The sequence below is a fragment of the Cydia fagiglandana genome, chromosome 2 (genome assembly GCF_963556715.1).
Source record: "Cydia fagiglandana chromosome 2, ilCydFagi1.1, whole genome shotgun sequence".
Classification (NCBI taxonomy): Eukaryota; Metazoa; Arthropoda; class Insecta; order Lepidoptera; family Tortricidae; genus Cydia; species Cydia fagiglandana.
The window spans coordinates 13,126,240-13,139,895 of NC_085933.1; the positions used below are offsets into that span (position 1 = coordinate 13,126,240).

Genomic DNA, 13,656 nt, shown 5'->3' on the forward strand with positions numbered 1-13,656 from the left:
TTTTGAATGATTTTGACAACGCCAGCAGTTTTTAAAATAAGATACTTGTGTAATTACCTAGTTATACTATTTGCAATTATTCACCTAAAAATACTGGTTCTCCTGTTTACAGTGTAATCGTTATTGAGATTATAAAACAATACTTAAATAATATCCTCAAATTGTCCTAAATAAAACAGTTATTACAGTTATAGACACAGATATATGGACCTACATACAGTTAGAAGTAGCTGAGTTGGTTCCGGTTTTCAAAATATCTGCACATGCTCGTTTATTCTTATTCAACAAAGTAGTAATTTAAAAAAAATCGATCATTCGTAGACTATTATTGAGCATTTTCCCGCTTAATTTTTTTGCTGCTGAATGTTAATTCGTGTTTATTATTTTCATTCTAGGCAAAACATTACCATTTGTACATTATTTTTATGTTTTGTGCAATAAAGTTTAAATAAATAAATAAAACTGTGCGTAATACGTAATAAGTGTATAACCTAATAACAGTATTAAATAGTTTGTGTGGCAAGCGATGACGGACTCTCTACATTAACTCACTTAGCAGGCTTGGTACAGTCGTATACCAGTTAAACCCACTGTGTTTTGTGATTGCGTTTTATAGCAGAAAGGGTTGTGTTGACGACTTAAAGTGTTGGGCGAACTCGGTGAAAATGCCAGAAGCCTGATGTAAGCCGACGAAGAAACTGAATTATCGACACGGATGTGTTAGCAATGTTAGCATTCTATTTTAGGGTTAGGGCTTAAAACGGGACCCTAAATATTACTAAGATTCCGCTGTCCGTCTGTTTGTTACCACCACCTCCGTCTGTTTGTTACCAGGTATATCTTAAGAAACACTGAACGGTGATAGCTGGGCAGTTGAAATTTTCACGGATGATGTATTTCTGTTGCCGCTATAACAACAGATACTAAAAATAACTAGTACTACTAATATAATAAAATTTACGTGGGGCTCCCTTACAACAAACGTGATTTTTTAGGGTTCCGTACCCAAAGGGTCAAACGGGACCCTATTACTAAGACTTCGCTGTCCGTCCGTTCGTCCGTCTGTCCGTGCGTCCGTCCGTCTGTCACCAGGCTGTATCTCACGAACCGTGATAGCTAGACAGTTGAAATTTTCACAGATGATGTATTTCTGTTGCCGCTATAACAACAAATACTAAAAACAGAATAAAATAAAGATTTAAGTGGAGCTCCCATACAACAAACGTGATTTTTGACCAAAGTTAAGCAACGTCGGGCGGAATCAGTACTTGGATGGGTGACCGTTTTTTTTGCCGTTTTTTGCATTATGGTACGGAACCCTTCGTGCGCGAGTCCGACTCGCACTTGCCCCGTATTTATTTGTGTAATGGTACGGACGGAACTCTTCGTGCGCGAGTCAGACTCGTCTTGGCCGGTTTTATTTATTATTACTATTATTAAGTCTTACTTCTATCAAGGCTACCAATTGTAATTAACAATTAATCAACAGAAAAATAAACTTACTGTAAACAAAAAGTTAAAAAAAAATCTGGAATATTTCTATATCACACACCAAATAATGTTTACCTGAGACTAAATTAATTATGTAAATTATTTTACATCTGCAATATATTTGAACAAAATCTAAAGGAACATTGTGTCTAAGTCACTCATTGCTATGGAAAGCTATACGCCGCTTCAAGTTGAAGGAGGCTTAAGTGTAAGTGCTTCGTCCATCCATTTTAGTTTGCGCAGATTTGATCTCTTAAAACTGTTTTTTTTTGTTCTCTTAACGACTTCATTTCAAGTCTGGTTTTTATTTTAATGACGCCGTCTTTTTATCATCCGTTTTGAGTAACTTACGTAAGGTTCACAATGGGTACATTAATTATTACCTTTAATTCTGCCCTTTCAAATCGTGTTCGCGAGAATTAGTAATTCCTTGGATGAAAACCCGAATTTCTTTTATTTGGTGCGGTATAACACGATAGAATTAATAATTTAATAATTACCTTAGGTATAAAACCTACCTAGTAGTAGTTACGCTTAAAATGAATACTTAGAGCTGGCTTGCAGATACTCAATACAGCTATTACAAGCAACCTTGAAACTACTGGTGTGGCAGCGCACACGGTGCTATCGACCTTACCGTAACCATTGAGGATTACATAATTGTATTTATATTACGCACTGTTAGAACGATACTCGTCAATGCTAAATAAACATCAATTAGTTTGATCATATGGCGTTAATATACTTGTAGGTACTGCAGCTTTCCTATAATATTGTAATTTAATGTTTGCGAAACAAATACATAAAATTATGATGAAAAATGAATAAGCTTCGATTAAACACCAGTCGGTCGTTTAAATTAATAAAAACCACCTCGTTTTTTAAATGATAAAATTTAAAAAAGGGAATGTTTGGGAGACAATTTTTCCTTTTGTTATTCATCCTCGAGTAATTGTATAAAATTCTCTGTGACATGATCGAAATTGATCCCTAATTCACAAGCTATCGAAATCTATGTTTTATAAAGTACACTGAGAGAAAAGTACAACAAAAACACACTTAGAATTACAAAAATAAACTTAATCCGGGGACAAGGAGAGTTAACTAATAGGAACAAAGTGACTTTTGCAATTTCTATAATCTTTTTGTTGAAATTATATTTGGGATTACTGAGCTGTTTGTAGAAATAAATAAACTTTACAGAAATAGTGAAACGTCCATAATTATTACTAAAACTTCATTTTTTTCCCCCAGTACAGAACTGTTTTTTAATTCCTGGTGATGATTTTTCTCTCAGTGTACCGCGGAAATTTGCACAGGTAATTAACCTTGTGTTTGGCGCCATAAAACTTTGAATTTTAAAAATGGGGGTGATTTATCTGTAAAATTCATCGTACATACTTAGTATACGTGATTACTGACTCCCCTAACCAACTGTAGGGTGTAGGTACAGTATATATCAGTATTAGATCAGTATTTTCGATTGTGCGGCCGATGTGCTGAATGAAGTGGCTTAAAGTCGCACAAAGCTCGCAGTATGCTCGGTATACTCGTATCTCTCTGCTATAGAATCCGAAACAAGGAGATCCGGCGACGGACCAAAGTCAAAGTAGATATCAGTCGGCGGATTGCTACGCTATAAATGGGCCTAGGTCGGACTCGTATGTCACAAAGATGATGGGAGGTGGAGCAAGCGCCTCCTAGCTTGGAAGCCTCGTCCTAAAAGGTCGGATAACAGACCTCCAACCTGATGAAAGGGTATGATATTACCTCTAAAAAGACTGAAGGCCCACTCTGGAGGAAAATAGCAGCAGAGAGGTGTATGCCCAACAGTGGGCGAATACGCGCTGAATAAGAAGAGATTTTCGATTAAGTTGGCTTAGTTTTTATTAATTTTTTTTGTGTGCTCATTTCCGCCTTGGAAGTAGACGGTTCAACTTACACCCATTATAGTACTCCTATACTGTCGGCTACCAACCTATAATCAGCTATAATATACCTACATACTTGTATAATTACAATTATCCCTTGCCACTGGCAGGATAGGGATCCTGCTTGTTTATCTAAGAGTGAAATTTGAGGCAGCCTTATCAACACTATAAGTACTGGGTTATATTATGCCAGCTCAGCTGACAACCTTTGAACTATTAAGCAACCAATTAATTAACAAGACTTGCCTCTTATTACTTGACTGCTCAGTTATTAGCAGGTGTTGATTAGATTAGTATAATTACGAAAGACCTTGACGAAATGAGTGCCTTAGTTTAAGCACAAAAATTTGTTTATGAATAATTATTGCAACTACCCAATAAACAAGCCTTAATAACTTAGCGCCACTTGCACCATCCCACTAACTCGGGGTTAACCGGTTAAACCGTCAACCCAGTGTCAAATTGTACTGGTAACCATGGTAACTCCAGGTTCAACCGGTTAACCCCGGGTTTGTGAGATGGTGCAAGTGGCCCTTAATAAGCTTACCGTGGGGCTGAGTGTAGGTTTCTAGTGTGTGCTGTATAAATTAATGATTATAATTACTTGAAATCTACTTTTGTGACTGCGTTTATTCAAGTGCAATACAATTTTATTAACTACTGGTTAACGTAGTCGACGCACGAAACTCCCTTTACTAAACAGTAGATCGTTCCGTTACGCTCGAGTTAAAGTTGAAGCAGTTTTAATCTATAGTACTTATGTACCTATTAAGTATGGGAACCCAGAAAATTGCTATGTGGACGGTGAAACACTCGGTTTATGTGTTGTGTATAGTTGCAATGCAATCAATTTTTTGGTAAAATGGTTATGGAAGCAATCGAATGGTACTTACCAGTTTTTATTTTGGAAGTTAAACAAATATTAACTTCGAGGTCTTTTATTATTTTATTATTCCTATATATTTTTCCTCCTCCTCAGTCGTTCACTCTTGACAGAGTGGTCGTGGTTGTATGATGAGACGTATTTATCGTGGATAACCCAACCCTCGCAATGCGCCTCCATTGCCACGGTCTTCGGCGTTACGGGAAGATTGGACTATGGTGGTTTGTGTCGCAGATTTTATCAGGTCTGTCCAGCGCGTAGGTGACCGAAATATTTTTAGTTTGTTTACCGATATATTTTTTGTTTACAATAAATTGTGATGATGATGAAATTGCTCATTAACCAGATTATGTTATAAAACTTATAAAATTCAACATGTGGCATCATCTATCTCTAATTCCCTACCCTATTGATACCAACATAAGGTAAATGTCCTGGTACTCGACATGCTAATAATGCTAGGCCTAATAAAGGACACCATGCTGTCCCCGCTAATGACAATGCAAGTTTAAGAATTACATAATACTATGACAGTGACGAGCAGTTGCACGTTTACCGTGAATATCATAAAAATATACCTATTTCATCAATCATCTAGTGCACCTTTTAGCAGCCAAGGGCCAAATAGTAGTTACCGAAGTTGACGCGGGCCATACTTTGTTAATATTTATGACTTTATCAGACATTGCTGTTTATCAATATTACATACAAAATAGCCAGGGAGGCTCGCGGGCCGCTAGTGAGAGGTTCGCGGGCCGCTGGTTGCCGACCGTGATCTAGTGCAAACTATCAATTTCAATGTAGGTCACTAAAAATTTATAAGGCTAAATGTAAAACTTTTTTGGGTATAAAAATAGTTTTTTTTTAAATATAGGGTGTGTTGCTTTTTGTTAGGCGTAAATTTTTACATTTTTTTTAATTTTATCGTATGTATTTTTGTTTAATTTTATACATGTTATGTGACATTTGAAATCTAAAACAAACACATACATAAAAGACTAATAAATAATTACTTTATTAGCGCTACTTTACACTTAGTTCCGCTGGGTCTGCCCGCTGCACTAACATTAGCATTGTTATCGCAACGCTGTTTACTTTAAAGATAATGTGTTGAAGTGGCTAGTGGCTTAAAAGATCGCGGCACAAACAAAAGATCGCGGGCAAACAAAGAATGTCGTTTGCGAGAATAGCGAGTCACGCGAGTCGCTATGAGCGCTATTTCGTAATTGTCATGTTAGGTCGCAATATAAATGTACCTACTCGTATTCGCGTGCGTTTAACACCGCGTGAAATCGGAAAAACCATGCGAATTTAGGATAAAGTCAGTTTTTTGCCATATTTGGAATAAAAGACTTATTTTCGTTGCAGCAAGACACGCAGTTGAAAAATGCGAATGAATTGAACTCTTATCTTTTAGTGGTTCGACTAGAAACTAAAGTCCCTAGGTACAAGTTTTATCAATGTTACTCAGTTGCAATTGCAATAAGGCTAATGGTTCGCAACCAGTGCTCTTCATTTTAGTGGTAATTCCAGGGTAAAATTTTAGAAGCATTGGTATCTTCTTTTTGTATCTAACATTCTTTTGAGCAAAAGTTGCTAGACGTATTTTACTGGATATTTTTGTAAATATCTATCCTACATACTTATTTTTATATGTTATGTGTCCACTCAGATTTTCTAAATGAATATAATTTGAGTTAGAAACACAACATAAAAGTTTTTATAGTGAACTAATACATTTTAATGTCGATGTTATTTTTATAATTTTCTAATTCAAAAATTGTTCCCATGCTAATTAGTATATATATTATTATGTGGTAGACCTTACCTACCATCTTACATGTTAATCAATTCAGATAAGATAACATCAATCAGATATTTAAAGTGTGACGTTACCCAACCGTTCAGTTCAATAGGTAGGTAAAGGGGCCCACAGATTACCAGTTCGCCGGACGATATCAGCCTGTCAGTTGTTCGAAACTGTCACCTTTTGCGCTTGACTGACAGAATGATATCGTCCGGCGAACCGGTAATCTGTGGGCTCCTTAGCAATTCGTTTCGCATGAAGCTTAATAAATAATGAGAATCAGTTTTTGTTATCAAACTTTTATCTTACTGACCGGCTTGACACGGTTTAAATGATTTTAATTAATTGAGTTCTCGAAAACCCTGAGGCAAATTTATTGGTTCAATGATTATTTCGATATGCGAATTAAGTGCGGCTCCCTGACACTGCGGGGTTGCGAACTGCATCGCATCGATAATTGTGTGCTTTTGGTTTTAAGATACTTATATATTTTATAATAATATGTACCTATGCTAGTTTTAAGGTATTTAGGTATAGGCCAATAGTTGCCTGAAAATAAAGATTGTCACAAAAAAGGTACCTTTTTAAATTACGCACATTAAACATAATTCATACGGCCCACCTGATGGTAAGCGGTCCTTACCCGCGGACCCCGCGGTCACGGTCACACCTGTAACTCCAGGGGTTATTCTGACTTATTATTCACTAGCTGTTGCCCGCGACTTCGTCCGCGTGGAATCTTATCTTCAACATTTTACATCTTTAGTACCTATAATTTTCATATCCAAGCAATGTTGAAATTAAGTACTTTTCTTTTTTAGCAAGTTGTATGAAGTTTTAAGTTTAGTGGATTTTGATGTTGGTCACTGAAATTACTTTTCTTGTATTCTCATAATAGGTACATATGCCCTTATACAAAGATTCAAGTTCCGCACTCACAAAATATCTGATCTCCATACAAACTTACAACCCCTTTCTCATCACCTTGGGGGATTATTTTCAAAAATGCTTGAATTAGTTTTCATGTTTTTTAATTTAATACCTTTTTTTTTGCAAAAAAGTTCAAGTTCCTAGCTTAAAATTAAATTTACACCCCAAGACGAACTTTAATCCCTTTTTTAACTCCCTTAGGGGTTGAATTTTTAAGAACGTTTCAATTACTTTTTTTAAATCGGCTATTATGTTTTTCTAAGAATTTTCAAAGCCTTTGTAATGGATTCAAACTTTCAACCCCTTTTTAACCCTGTAAGGGGATGAATTTTACAAAACGCTGAAATTACTTTTCCTGTCTTCTAATAATATCCCTAAATACAAAGATTCAAGTCCACTACTCGAAAAATTTTTTGATATCCATACAAACTTTCAACCCCTTTTTCACCACCTTAGGGGATGAATTTTCAAAAACGCTGAAATTAGTTTTCTTGTATTTTAATAATATATCTTTTTACGAAGTTTCCAATTCCTAGCTTAAAAGAAAACTTTTACCCCATACAAACTTTCATTCCCTTTTTAACCCCCTTAGGGGTTGAATTTCTCAAAATCGCTTCTTATCTCTTGTACACTTTATAAATGCAATCTGGTGTGCAAATTTCAACTTTCTGGCTTTTGTAGTTTCGGCTCTGCGTTGATGAATCAGTCAGTCAGTCAGTCAGGACACTTGCATTTATATATATATAGAAGATAGATAGATTATAAATTTCATCATAATTAAGTATAAAAGACGCAATAGTCATTGTTATTAGCCACTTACTGCTTTTTCCTTTTTTTACTAAGATGTAAAAGCGAAACGCTTAAATTAATAACATTTATAAGCATGAGTCATGATTTTTTATGCTTTGTTATATGTATAGTAAATATCTTTCTAATACTTTTTACAAAATCACTCACTACGCCTTATAAAACAAAGTCTTCCGCCGCGTCTGTCTGTTTGTGTTTGTTTGTATGTTCGCGATAAACTCAAAAACTACTGAACGGATTTTCATGCGGTTTTCACCTATCAATAGAGCGTTTCTTGAGGAAAGTATAAGTGTATAATTTATTGCTAACCCGTGCGAAGCCGGAGCGGGTTACTAGTGTTTTATACAGTACCAGCAGACGTTTTAGTTTAAATATTAATTTTCTCCCTACTTGACTACTGTAGGCAGATATCTTGTATATTTAATTTAAAAAAAATACACCCCAAACGTTTTACTCATTTGATGGCAATGTGCATAGAATTAGTATAAGTACATATTACAATCGGCTTATATTTATCGAACTAGGTTAGGCAAGACACATACAGCGCACTTCGTATTATCATTACTTCTATAATCGTACCATCCATTAGCTTATCAGTGTGAAATAATATCAATGCTAGGTCAGTGGGCTAATAGTTGTGTATACCGATGCACATTTAATAGTTCTCTTAATTGACTTACGCAAGTATGAATGTGCTATATCTAAAAATATGAGTCAGGGTGACTGTATTATAGTTATTGGCCACTCCATAAATATATAAATAAAATAAAAATAAAATAAAAATCATTTATTTCAGGTTACCAGGACCCATATTACATTTACAAAAAATAATTAAATTAAATTAAATACATTTACAAACTAAGTACGCTACAAACATTTACAAATAACAAACAACATACAATACAAATTACACATTATTAGCGACACTGGGTAAAAATCATCACTTTGTCTGGCCAGTGATGATTTCTACCCAGTGCTTTGTCATGGGGCAGTCCAAGCCATAAGCCATAGTAGGTAATTGGCTATTCTTAACAATAAGACTCCTATGGCCTTATTGTTTCTTTCTGTTGTGTTAAGAATGGGCAATTACTATGAAGGGGCCAATAACTATATGTAGCAGTCACCCTGTTAACAAGTCAAAACATAAGATTTATTTATCTTTGTTGATAATATACTTAATCAAGACATTAATTTTCTTATTAAAACTCGTTACATTTCTAAAGATAGGTACCTAAAAAGATTATTACTGCTTTTTAAACATTATTAATGTGATTATTTTTTCATAAAATGGATATAATGTTAAGGAATTAACGGCTATTGCCTATTTTCTACGATGATATACTCCGTGTTTGATAATATGACCTATTTCGAGGGTGATTCACTGATTGATAAGTTTAATTGTACCTACAATATAACACTGATTAACAACGTAAAAACGCAACTTAATAATAGAAATATAAAATATTATAAACCACTTTCCAGAATCAACAACATTATATAACACAAAACAAAAGTTACGGTAGTTAAATTATGAAAAAAATGATGTTAATAATTTCATCCCATTTTCTCATTTTAAATATTCGCCCACGTACAACACTCGTGCTTAATATACATATTAAATAAAATGAACTTCGCCTTCGGATATTATGCCTTCCTGGAAATACTCCCAATAATTATATTGCCGGTAAGGTTACAGTTGTATTTATATTTAACTGCCCAATGGTGTAATTCATTAATACGATCAGATATATCGAAAATTTATTCTGAAAACATGACGTATGTGACAGAACAGATACATATTAGCTCACAATTATAGACGGGTCTATCGCGAATTTATAAATAGACCCGCCGTCTATAGGTAAAAATGTGAGTTAATATGTGTTCAAAACGCGAAAGTTTTAAATATTATCAGAACAGATATGCATAATAGCGGGAGACTAAGGTCCTGTATGAAGCGTATTGCTGCATCTAAGTACAGTTAAATCCGCAGAATTGGTGAGGTGAAAGACTAGTCAGTCAACACTCTGAGAAAATTTTCGGTAAAGGAACATTATTAACTATGACTGATGATGATGTTGTATCGCGTCACGGTCTTGCGCCTTTGAATGTGAGTGAACAATTGAATAAAGTTTCAACAGGCTTTTCCACGCACCGAAAAACAACTCATGTGTAAATTATCAATGCAGTTGGTTGATTCGTGTACGATAACTGGCTTATTAGCATTTCAAGTGTGATGGTCGATGTTCGATCGGAGGTCGGTTCAATTTACTCAATTGGCGGTTGGTTGGCCGCTGTATAGTTACCTATTGTGTAATATGAGGTAATTAATTCGAGTAAAGATAAGGGATCGGGAACGAGGTATGTTTAGGCTTAGGTACTTCGGTGAACTGTAATAGTTTCATCGGGTTGATAAATTGGTTTGCATACAATGGCGTCGATCGATATGCTCTTTAGATATTTTTGGCTTACGCATTCAATTGTAATTATTTTTAAGCAAGAGGTACGGGTTTTGATTTTTAATAGCTATCTTGAACCTAATATTAAAAAATTTTCTCACTTGAACAATTTGTTGCCATCTTTAAAAAAAAGCTTACCTTATAACTCAAGTTTATTCCCGACACACGTAAATAAGAAGTAAGTGCATTTGAAAGCTGAGAACCAAATGATCAAGTGATCACCAGGAGGATGATTCTGAACAAAAAAATGATTAATACAACAAGATTCATATATCGGATTTATGCTGGAGCACCCGCTTCCGATAACGCGAAATCACATATTTAATTACCCACACACACACATATTTAATTTACCGTTTGTGTAATTAAATATGTGTACAAAACGCCAGAGATTAAAGTATTATAACACAAAATCAATCGTGTACCTATTATCTGATAAAATTGATGGGTTAAAATAAGTCATACAGAACACGAGAGCGATTTCTGTACATTGTCGATATTCAATTAACGTACGACGCGTCTCGATTTAATTTCACCATTTCTAAACCTCTAATTACTGAAACACGCTCTAAGTCGACACATTTATGTTCTGTTATTTACACGACTCGGGACAAAGATAGGCTGGAAATCTGTGATCCGGAATCATGTGCTCCACTAGGAGGTCACGACCCTCAGCACTGAGGAGAACGAAGGAAGGAGGAGGATTTACACGACTGTATATAATAACAGATCATGATCAGATCAGATCATATTATGTAGTGTTTTTTGCAGGCTTCTTGTCTTAAGGGCTTTTTACGTGTGATTAGTTCCTAAAATATCCAATTTATCTAAGAATAGTTAGAAAAGACCGTATTCGCTTCGAAATACCTATCCTACGACACCCCACATCATAGGGTTGGGGTATATTTTTGGAAAAATATATAGTACGCTAAAATACTATATTTTCGATTAAACGTAAATTACACCCATGTTTAGTATTTTATCTTAAAGTACGAGGACTGATCCGAAAGTTGTTAATTGCTCCGGCTCTACTCATGCGAGTGAGGGATATTTCAATGCTAATTATGGATATATTTTTTTTTTTACTTATATGTTTATTTTTATACAATATTTTTTTTACTCAAAGCTGTTTTGTATGGAGTTATAAATTACTAAGAAAAAAACCTTTTTTTTTCACGAATTTATGAATTTCGTATTGAAATCTTTAAGAAACAACTTATATTTACCCGGGTCTAATTATTCGGTTCCTTCGGCTATTTTCGGTGTATAATGGATAATTATTTTATATGATAAAGCACATTTTTGAATAAGTATCTGAAATTACTACTTTTGATGAAATGACTCATTATTGACACCTATTAAGTCATAATTAGGTTTACTCAATCAAAATGATTTATACGTAAAAAGGTGATCGAGATTCGCAATTAGCAGCACCTAAAAAAATTAAGTATATGTTATTAAACTAAAAATGTTTATAAAATTATACCAAATAATGGAGTCTCAATTACTAATCATCCTGGCTGCTGGCCATAGGCTTCGGCACGTCGCAGAAAAAAAGATATTTAAAAAAAACTATGCGTTTTCTAAAAAACTAATTGACGTCACCTCTTTACATACTGAAATATCCGGTATGGTATTAATGGTATAAATCATATTGCAACCGCATGAGTAGAGCCGGAGCAACTAAAAACTTTCGGATCAGCCCTCGTACTATATTTTTTTGAAATGTACTATATTTTTGATGCCTTATTCTGGAAAACACTATATTCCACCAAAAAAAAGTTGGCAACCCTAGTAGTAACCCTAAAATAATATTTTTCCTAGTTTTTATTGTACCACAATAGTCTGCATGATTGATTTATATATATCCAATATATCCATGCCAAATTTCAGCTTTCTCACATTAACTAAATATCACGGAACAAACGGAGAGAGAGACTTGACTGCGGAACCCTAAAAATGAGGAATACGTCCCCTTTCGTCTTAAATTCATGACTTCAAACAAAAAGTTGCATAACAAGTTTAAATTCTATTGAGAACACGAAAAGCAAAAAGATTTGGAAACCCATTGCTTTGCCACAAAGATGCAGACCCGATTTCGTAGCTACATAAACAAGTCTCAACTAAGTTTACCACCCATTCTTTTTCTCCCAGCGGAGTTTTAAACAGCGCATTCAATCTTACTTAATAATTTACACTCACCCTTTAGGTAGCACACAGGAAAAGCTACAAACCGCACTGTCTTACGCCCCAGAGTTGACCTCGGCAAGATTACAAACCCTCAAGGATAATGGATACATATTTTACAAGTTACACCAGGCGTATTGTTTGCGCTAACGTATGTTTGTGCGCATGTGATAAGGCTAGATAAGATGTTACTTGATCCGGATGCATGGATGGTGTGACGAAATTGCCCATCTACATACACCTATCTTGCATGTTGTAATCAAAAGATTGGTTTACTGATTACATGATTTTATTACGCCCAGGAGTGTTCATGCGGCACCATTACGGAATGAGAAAATATTTTAAAATACGGGTTTAAATTGAAGCTAAAATCGTTCTTTTAATGATCCCTTTTCACGAATCTGACCCAAATCACACCACATGGCCGTTTTCGCTTAGCAATCACAAAAAACCTATTACGGTATTGGGCTTCTTCATCTCAATTAGGGAATACGAGTACGTCGAGCGTATTGGCTTCACACTCAATAAGTACCTACCTACGGGAGCTACCGAGCTAGTCAACCACAATGTCCACATTGGTACGCAGTTTGGATTAATATTGGTACTTATAGGTACTTAACTATATTTTTCGCAAGTAATAGGTATTTTGTTAAAGTTAGGGTGCCACAAGAAGCGGAGCCTCCATTACAAATTAAATACATCTAGATTGAGGAAATGATATATATTTCATTCTGAAAATATGACATCAAATCACATTTTGAGTTTTTCCTTACTTTATCACAAAATCCTTGGAAGGTGCAAAGGTTTAATAAGTTTAAAGAAACTCCCGGCCGTCAGATTCGTTAGTAACATCGAACCGCACATCACAAAGGGTTCCATAGCTTTGTTCCTTACTAATTGTAAGGGTATGGTGTTATTTGTAATTGGCCTTTGGCAATATAAATCAACAATAATATCTAAGGTGGATTGGTTGAAGGTATGGGGCATTATCTATGAAAAGGGACCTTATTGTCGATGGCGCTTACGCTGCACAGCGTCGCGCGGCATTGTGTTTATATCGGAGCATCGTTAATAATGGCGTAAACTCCATCGACAATAAGGTCCCTTTTCATAGATAACGTCACATATTGGTTTAAACGGAAACAATTTCGAACAGAGACAACA

General features: G+C 35.1%; 1 protein-coding gene across 1 annotated transcript in view; it reads left to right on the forward strand.

Moving 5' to 3' along the window:
• Positions 1-13,656, forward strand: part of LOC134676329 (angiotensin-converting enzyme-like protein Ace3) — a 144,272-nt gene that overhangs the window by 15,977 nt on the left and 114,639 nt on the right. The gene's annotated exons all lie outside the window — the stretch shown is intronic.